Source organism: Helianthus annuus, unplaced genomic scaffold, assembly GCF_002127325.2.
Source record: "Helianthus annuus cultivar XRQ/B unplaced genomic scaffold, HanXRQr2.0-SUNRISE HanXRQChr00c119, whole genome shotgun sequence".
Taxonomy (NCBI): domain Eukaryota; kingdom Viridiplantae; phylum Streptophyta; class Magnoliopsida; order Asterales; family Asteraceae; genus Helianthus; species Helianthus annuus.
The window spans coordinates 554-10,493 of NW_023395635.1; the positions used below are offsets into that span (position 1 = coordinate 554).

Genomic DNA, 9,940 nt, shown 5'->3' on the forward strand with positions numbered 1-9,940 from the left:
TATGCGGTACCAATGCTGAAATTAAAAGACATGTTTTCAAACGTTATTTGCCGTAAAATAACACTTTTTTTTTCCATGGGGCGCCTCCTTCCTTTTCTTTACATGTGCACCCCTATACTATGTGATACGGTACCGGTTAAGCTAAAACACTTATGAAGAAATGAGTTGAGCCAAACCACTTTTTTTTACCATAATCCCAAAGAAATAAAGGCACTTATGTTTTTACCTTTTTTAACCGAAATCCGATTACCAAACCTGACCCAATGCTACCTAAACCGAGTATTTAACACAATTGTACATGAAGCCACACATGACCTAAGTAAAAAACATAACAAAAACTTTCCACATCAAACTTTCCACAACAAAACTTTTAAACACATTAAAGGAAGATAACTGAGATATATTTTCTTTTTTAAACAGCAAACAAATCAAATTTTATTAAAAAACCAGATTAATGCTAATCCACATCCAAAAACAACCAGACAACAAACTACATCATAGACCCAAAAAATTAACACGAAATTTCGCCAATTTTCCCATGATAAACCAATGGATTTTGACTTTGACTGATGTTTAACCCATAGGTACGCCAAAACTCTAACTTATCACATGCTATTGAACTAATAAAACAAATATTAAAAGTTCAAAATTCAACATCTACTCTAAAACCTTTAAATCATTCATGTAGTTATCTCCAATGGAAGTGCTACCTAAAGAATGGATCAAATTTATCACATGCTATTGAACTAATAAAACAAAAATGAAAAGTTCAAAATTCAAATTACAAAAGAAAAAAAAAATGACAACACCGTTATCCCATGGTAGCTAAGACGTTCCCTGAGCCCTCATGCCATAGTTAATAAAGTATAATAAAAAACAAAAACATTATAACTTTGATTATTAAAAAATTATATCATTTCTCAACACCGCGAATTCTATTCTCAATTCCCTCCTAAACTCACAATCCACCTCCACCATAGGTTGCCACATCATCAAAAATGTCCAAAATCACATGCCACATGGCCCAAATCTATATTATATTATATATATATATATATATATATATATATATATATATATATATATATATATATATATATAGGGGAAGGTTCATTTAAGAAGAAAATTTTATTGAGAAGAAAAAGAATAAAAGGGTATAATTGTAAAACATTAAATAGTTTTTTTCTCATCTCATTTATTATTATGTTTGATTAATTAATTAGTCATTAAGACTATAATCCTCCACACTAAATATTTTTGCCTACACACATCAAAAGTTATCCTACACATTTCGAAATTTATCGTACACATATTGAAATTTATCCTACACAACTCGTAATTTATCCTACACGCCTCGTATTTATCCTACACTATAAATGAATTTTTATTTTTATTTTTTGTGAAAAAATATATATTTTAAAAATAAGTTACAAATTTAATATAGTTAGTTATTAAAGATGAAACTACCCATTAATGATGTATGTAAGTTTACTAATATACCCTTATAGTTACATTAAGTACAAATATTAAATGAAGTCTAATGAAGCATTTCTATTGGTTGAAATTTCTTCTTTTTTCTTCTTATAAAGAATTTCTTCTCATTTGAACCCTCCACTATATATATATATATATATATATATATATATATATATATATATATATATATAATATAGATAGTGTTAATCCCGCGAATTTCGCGGTGTTGAGAAATGATACGTTTTTTTTTTACAAAAAAAGTTACGTTTATACTAATCATAAAGAAACTGTACGCATTGACATATTATGGAAATCTGAAGTTGAAGATTAAAATACTCGTACTATAGATCTAACAAAACCAAAAAGATAAGTAATTGAAGGAAATACGTTTTTCTAGTTTGAACAGAAAGCACATTTGTACCCGTAAAGTTTGTCCCATTAGAGAAAAAGCAAAACCTAAATCAACCTTTTTTGTTACCCTTAGTAAAAACTTAAATTGCAAAGTTGAGAATCAAGATTATTTCACCGTTAAATGTTGGCTTTTTTTAGCAAACCGAGAAGTGCATCATAGGTTGTGTAAAAGAAATTAACTTGTCGATAACACATAGACATCCATAACAAATACCCATTTCTACACCCGAATAAACGACTTGTTTGAGGGTTATAAAATAAAAGAATAAGTACATAAGCCCTACAATAATGGTGAACAAACAACTGAGACAATGGCCATGTAATAAATCATTCCTAAACCTCTCGAAATATTAGAATTACTTTAGAAAAAGTTGTTTTTCTTCTGCCAATGTGACCTCATGCTTTCTAGCTATAACAACCAACAACTGAAACAACTTCAAAACTTCATGTGGATGCTTTAGTTTAGCTATTACACGTTAAAAGTGCAAACTATAAATTATAAAATTTGACCCTTTACCTTACCATATGCAATATGACTACAAACCTAAGAGAGACATATTATTTATTAAAATAGAATATAATACACTATTTGTAAAAAGGTGGATAATGACACAACAAAACAAAGTAAGTTAAATTTTGAGGCTTAAAAGACCAAAGTTAAATAAGAGTTTACATTGAAGGAATTCGACCCAGTAGGGATAAACCCAGTATCTGTTTTTTTTTACCAACAAACCTTCAATTTTGATGGCATCTTTTACACGTGATGATTGTTTGCTTCAAATAAAGGTAGAACATACATGAGAATAAACATAATAACATTCATCCATTACTGTAAAAATGATTACATTTTTCCTAATAATGAAATCTTGTTCCTCGTACCGTGTGACAACCAAATATGGTAGCCAGTTTTCCGATCCCTTAAGTGAGGTGTAGAGACACAAATAAAACAAACTAAAAGAATATTACTTAGAGAAAATTGAACCAAATACTGATCCATCCAGGGTGTTTCTACATGATAACCACAAATGAAGCCGTTCTATAATTATAAAACGATATATACATAGCAATCACCAAACCAAGAAAAAAGAAACATACTTACATTGAATAATTTGTTCCAAAACTTTGAGGACCAATGGATCCAACTGCAGGTAGTAGCCGAGTCACATGATTCATTTTCCATTCAAGCGAAGACAACACCAAAAGCTCCATTTTCATTATAGTCTTTGATTCAAACACAAACTTTGCCCGTTCCACCTAAACCAACAATAAAACACTCACATAGACATTTTCACAAACACTTGAACTGCATTAAAAACACTCAAAACAAACATATACTTGCCATTTTCAAGTTCAAATACATACCTAGATCATGAATAAATGACTAAACCTGCAATTTTCAAGTTCAAAACATACCTAGATTTTGATAAAATGACTGAAATTTGAAGCAATCGTCAACTCATCAAACAAACCAACTGCTAAAGCTAATTAATCTAATTATAGTTCATATAAAACAAATACTCAAAGTATTGGTATTGCAATAACTGATTCCCCACCATGAATTGTCAATTTCAACCTCTGAATAACATATACCGATTTTTACCTAAACTGAAGTTAAATTCGCATAATACAAAAGTGGAAGAAGATTTGAAAAGAAATAGAAGCACGTAGTTAGAAGAGAACTAACCTTAGAAGTGAACAAAATCAAATCCGGATGAACCCTTTTGACCGTCGTCTTCTTCGACCACCCTGTTTTTCAGATATGAACCATATTATGCTTCGATTAACTTTTGATTCATCACCTAAAATATAAAGTAGCTTCATTAAAGGGCTGAACAAATAATAGCCATAATACCTAAGCTAAAAAACATCTATTTATGTGTCAAGACAATCACATGCTCTTATATTTTGTGTCAAGACTATCATATGCTCTAAACAAATAATAGCCATAACAGAACATATAATTTAAATGATAACACTCCAATTCCTTTAAAGAAATATGATTAACAAAATCTATAGCCACCATATTTTCTGACAAGAATTCTCTCAATCTTACGTTCTTATAAATGTTGTAAAAGCACATTACCACTACAACTATAATAGACACCCTATAAACATAAGGATGAAGTGTGGTTCAGAGAAAAGAAATATTAACACCCTGAGAGTAGTAAACAGTTACCCTTAGGATATCATATCTAAGATATGCAAATTAATCAAATATGCTCCCTCTTACCTTAATATAACCATATAATATTAAATAGCAGTAATTTAAAGTGAATCAAGGTATCGAGCCGAGCCGAGCAGTACCATAAAAAGGGATGAATATGGAAACTTGGACAAAAGTGCATCTACAACGATAGAGACATATAAAATATAATAGATTGTTTATACTCATGATGTAACCAATACACTTTTTAGGTATTCTAAGAATTTTGGCAAAAAATGAAACGGGTCAAATGAGATCAAAAGTTTTCCAAGATGTATATTCAATACAAACTCATAATCATTTCATTGAAGAAAATCAAAGTTACTAATATCATAACAACTTACGTGATCAATTTCTAATAGGGATGAGAAAATGGTACTAAATACCGAGACCGAATACCCCGAACCGAAATATTTTAGGTACCGACTTTTAGCGTTTTTAGTACCGGTACCCATTTTTTGGATTTTCCGTACCGGTACTCTACACATTTTTGGGGAACCTGGTTGGTACCAAGCTCCTCTCTACTTTCTAACAACTTGGACCATGCATTGTTGGAAATCAAATCACGTGTTTTCTTTTCTCGTATGACAAATCAAAGCGGTAAGTAAGATCTCCCAACGATATAATTCGCCTAAAAGTTACAAAATCAATTTGTAGAATAGCATTTACATTACATATTATAACATTTTTTCCTATTAGCACTTTTGTTAGCTAACAGGCCAAATGTGTAAAATCTAAGAATTTTGGCTAAAAATAAAACGGGTCAAATGAGATCAAAAGTTTTTCAAATTGTACATTCAACACAACCTCATAATCGTTTCATTCAAGAAAAACAAAGTTACTAATATCATAACAACTTACATGATCAGTATAGCTGCAATACGCACTTTGTATTCATTATCTCGAAGCAGCCTCACGTATACTGGAAAAAAAATCCCTCCTATTTATGAACTAATCATAACCAGATTAGTTAAAAAAAAATAACAGAAATAAGAAGATTACTAAATGACCATAGAGCTGACCTACTGTCGCAAAAGTGAGCCAACATGTGAATAAGGACCGTATGGTGCATAACCATAACCATGATCCATATCCCCATATACTCCATGTATAGATCAGAACCAATTGTTATCAACTTATCATAAAAAAATAAAAAAAAAACTATCAGCTAGTTGGAACATCAAAAGAGTGAAACAAAATCTTACATGAGACATTTGAACTCCATCAGGATTTACATATCTCAAGTAGTTATCCCAATCATTGGTGGTACCATAATAACCTAAAAAAATGTATCCATCATAAATAACAACCAAAACAAAATTCTAAAATAAAGTAGAAAGCTTGCATATAAATGCACTTATCAAATACAAACATCTTCCTAATCTACATACAAATGTGTATCAAGTTACCTATATAATAATTGCCGTTGGGAAAATAAGCCACTGTTAGATCCATGAAATCTGGTACCAAACGGTTAACTAAACCATCCCAAGGCGGGTTCTGACCATTACTGGTGCCAGTGATATCAACCGAAGACTACCTAATAATCACACATACTTAACATCATAATATGCCTCTATATATAATATTACCTAGTTACAAAACATTAATAAAACAACAGTATAACATATTGTTACATAAACCTTTATGCCTCATCTTCTTAACGGACTCATGAATAACTAATGTCTTCATTGAGAATCCAAAGATTGGTTCTTGAGCAAATGAGCGGTTTCTGTAGAAGAAAAAGTAAAGAATTCCACTTCTTTCAACATTAAATTGGTTAATTAATAACCACACATAATTGAATTAGGATTAAGAATCTAACATACATAATCAAATCAAACTTCTAAACACTATTTTTTACAATTATTCAATACAAAATAAAATATTTAAGCTAAAAGTAAAGAAATTTTCAAACCAACATTAATATATTCCAACAATACAATATTAAAATCCTTACTCATCAGTAAGACTAACACGTATAATTAAAATAATAATCTTTATATCTAATTAAAAGATCATGCTAAAATATCAAAGACTATAATAATCTTTAGCCTTGCCCATTAATGAGTTTTGATACTTTATATTAAAATGGCTATCAAAATTGGAGTCCAGTTTGAACATTTTTCGATCCGAACCAAATTTACACATTTTTTAAGAATGACCTATTTTGATTTGACCTGAACCCAATTTGACACAAACCAAATTGATACTTCTTTGAAATGACTCGTTTTGACCCTAACCCAGTTTCACCCTAACCAAATTGGCACTAATAATAAAAAGTCTCATTCTGACCCGAACCCGTGTGAGACGAACCAAATTTATACTTTTTAAAATGGACAGTTCTGACTCGAACCAAGTCGAGACCTTTTAAACGACCTATTTTGACCCGAACCAAATTACTACTTTTTAAAACGGATGGTTTTGACCCGAACCACTGTCTTAAACAATATGTTTCAATTTCATGTAACACACAACCAATAAAGTTTAATAATTATAAAAAAATATAACGTACATAATTAAATCAATCTTCTTAACCCTATTTTTCATTTGTTTTATATTATCCAAATCATAAACCATCCCTTTCGAGCTTACTTGAACAAAAAAGAAAACCATCTAAGGATATTATTATATGGATTATGATCGAATACTGTAAATGAAGTACTTTTATTTTAATTTACCTTATGTAGTGGCAATGAGAATAAGATTTTGGACTTATAACCTAACATATTGGGGAAATAAAAACACAATGAATTAGGATCAAAATGAGGTGACATTCAAAATCTAAAGAAGCCCAAAATGAAAAATAGCAAATTAGCAACTTACTGCATCATTTTAAAGTTTTAAACTAAAATCAAGTGACATAAATACAAAAGAAAATGTATCTCTAAATCCAAGAATCAAGATTGTGAGCCTATGGTGTTGATTGTTATTTTCAAATTTGGGAATCTTAAGCACCAATTACATTGCAAATCGGAGCCCTAGTTAAAATAAGACATACAAACGATTAAAATGACCAATAGAAAATCAAACTACGCAACAATTTAGAACCAAAATCAGAATCGTCGATTACCAATGTAATTTGAATTCGATGATTACCTTTATCGCAAAACCAAGCAGATGCCGACTTTAGAGGTGAGGAGCGATTCGTACCTATGATCTGATAAGATCGAAGGAATGCAAAAAAAAAAAAAAAGAGATCTAATCAAGAATAAAGATGATCAATAGATAGAAAACTGAATCATACCTTGGTATTGATGATCTTTCAGGAATGAGATTTAGGGATGATGAGAAGGAGATGTATGATGGAAGAAACAGAAACCCTAGATGCGAATGAAGGTTGTGTGTTCTTCGGATTATAAGAAATATATAGCCGAAACCCTAAATTGAGAGATGAAAACCGATGAATCTTAGGGAAGAAGATGAAATCTTGTCATCGATTTGAGATAGAGATGCAGAAGCGTATTGAAGAAGATGAAATCTTGGTGATTTTGAAGTCTTGATTCCTTGCGAATAGGAATGAACGGTAGAAGAACGATGAGATAAAAATTAGGGTTTGTAAGGAAAGTGAAAAAAGTTGAAGTCGGGTCATAATAACATTCATACGGATCCCGCCTCAACCCATATACCAAAATTTTTGACCCATGATTTTGGAGCCAAAACCAAAATCTAGGTGGTCTTAGCCATTGCCACATCATTTTTCAAGCCCCCACATAATGCCACATAAGCCCTTATTTATCATGTTTATATATATATATATATATATATATATATATATGAAATTGAGGGCAAATTAGGAAATATAAAAAAGTCTCAGATTCATAACAATCTTTTGTAACTAAATCCCTATAAATTGGGAGGATAAAGATTTGCATTAATCTTCTCTTGATTTTCCTTCTTTTCTCACAACGTCCCTTCCTAAAAAAACGCATTTCTTTAAAACAATGAAACTGTATAAATCGATCATCAGTTCCAAGGTTGATTCTTCTTCTCAACATTTGATAGGTAGATTTAAAAATTTTCAAACCGTGCAAACAGTTTGGTTTGCAGTTTATATCAAAAGCTTTCCATATAAAACCGAACAGGACCGCAAGATTTATTATAGTTAATTTTTTTAAATATTTAATTTTTATATTAGCCCTAATTAAAATTTAAAATTATAATAAAAACAAATAAAGATATTGACACCGATAATGTTTGGTTTGTATTCTATTTGGTACGATAATGGCATACCGAAACCAAACGAATAAAGATACTGATACTGATGATGTTTGGTTTGTATTTTGTTTGGTACGGTAACGGCATGCCGAAAACCATACAAAAGAACATGGGTACAGATACCAATGTTGTTCGGACTGAAAAAAATATTATTAAAATAAGTGCTTAAAAAATTATTTACTCACGCGACTAATATGAGATATCAATAAAATTTGGAATACGAATTAGTACAAGTAAGAATGCATAGTTCCCAAACTTTTACTAATTTGTATGATGGTCGGATTTAATCCTAAATTTCTTTACTTAATGTTTAATCTCTATTGTTTCATCAAAATAATACATGAAGTGGGTGTGCAAAATACGGTCGTATCATGGATATGTTTCTTTTACCTAAGAGTTGAGGTTAATTAAGAAAATATACATGTTTTCTTAACTTACTAAACAAATAACACAAAATAATGTTGTTCCTTTAATAAGTTATAACATCAACATGGTTTTAACTTGGGATCAATAAGGATAGTGAGATGCAATTCGAGATTAGGAAATATGGATTGGTTTGTAATCGGGTTGCTTAGGTTATTTGTTTTGCATATATTTTTGTTTCTTTTCTTTTTTTTACTTAAAAAGAAAAGAGTCGCTCTTGTTTAGAATCCTGAGTTATTCTTGTGATTTTTATTGATTTCACTTGTTTAGTTACAAAAACCATATCCAGTAAATCTTACAAATAGCATAGTTATTTATAGAATCCAGAGACGGTGAGATATAGGCACACCTTACCTAAATCCCTAAGGATACAAAGACTGCTTTCAGAGAGACCACCGACACCAAACGTACAAAAGTGAAGCACATAAAACTAAAGTTGTACACATAAAAAGCTACCACAAAAGAGAAGCGCATAAAGCTAAAGCCATACACATAAAAAGCTACCAATAACAAAAGGGGTGTAAAAAGAGTAACATGGTAAAAGCAAGAATAAATATAACATGATTGGACAACGTCTAGCAATCAGTGGCGGACTCAGAAATTTTTTCCTGGAGGTGTGAAATATTTTTAAATATTTCAGCCCCTAGCTATATAAAAAAATTCGGTTTATAGGAGGCCGGGTCGGATCATGTAAAATAAAAGAACATCACACTAAAATTTAAATATTCATCAAAAGCACGTCAAAGTGTTAAATGTCATTACAAACATAATTAAAATTGGACCCTACAGTTTTCATTTTTTTAATCTATCCAAAATATCATCTAGAGCGACTTTCATAAGCAAGTCTTTCATATACAACTATCACTTAAATTCTCAATCCCTTTCATCTTGAGAAATTGTTCAATAAGATCTCTAATCATGGTTCCTTTCACATATAGATCGCTCCATAAGTCCATCAAACAACGCTAAACACTTAAACAAATAAACAATCATCAACCATAATTTTCAATTTTAAGTTTCAAACATTCAAGCCCTAATTTTAAATGTTGATTACTTGTTGCTAATCATTTAAACAACCAAAACTTTAAATAAAACAACAAAATAATTAATTAAAAGTCTAGAACAAAAAAAAAAAAAAAATTAAGACACAAAACTAGAAAATTTTAATCAAGGACTCCTAATATACATCTTTTACATTTATATCAATCA

At 30.3% G+C, this 9,940-nt stretch overlaps 2 long non-coding RNA genes across 2 annotated transcripts; both read right to left on the bottom strand.

Annotated features, from left to right (window-relative positions):
• Positions 1–2,767: 2,767 nt before the first annotated feature.
• LOC110927782 lies at positions 2,768–5,283 on the bottom strand. The gene is made up of 4 exons (XR_002585896.2): positions 5,113–5,283; positions 4,952–5,030; positions 3,572–3,633; positions 2,768–3,141 (listed from the first exon to the last, which is right to left on the bottom strand). It is a non-coding gene; the product is annotated as an uncharacterized LOC110927782 (long non-coding RNA).
• Positions 5,284–5,715: 432 nt separating this feature from the next.
• On the bottom strand, positions 5,716–7,597 carry LOC110927781. Its single transcript, XR_002585895.2, has 3 exons — positions 7,338–7,597; positions 7,190–7,250; positions 5,716–5,822 (listed from the first exon to the last, which is right to left on the bottom strand). It is a non-coding gene; the product is annotated as an uncharacterized LOC110927781 (long non-coding RNA).
• Positions 7,598–9,940: the final 2,343 nt, after the last annotated feature.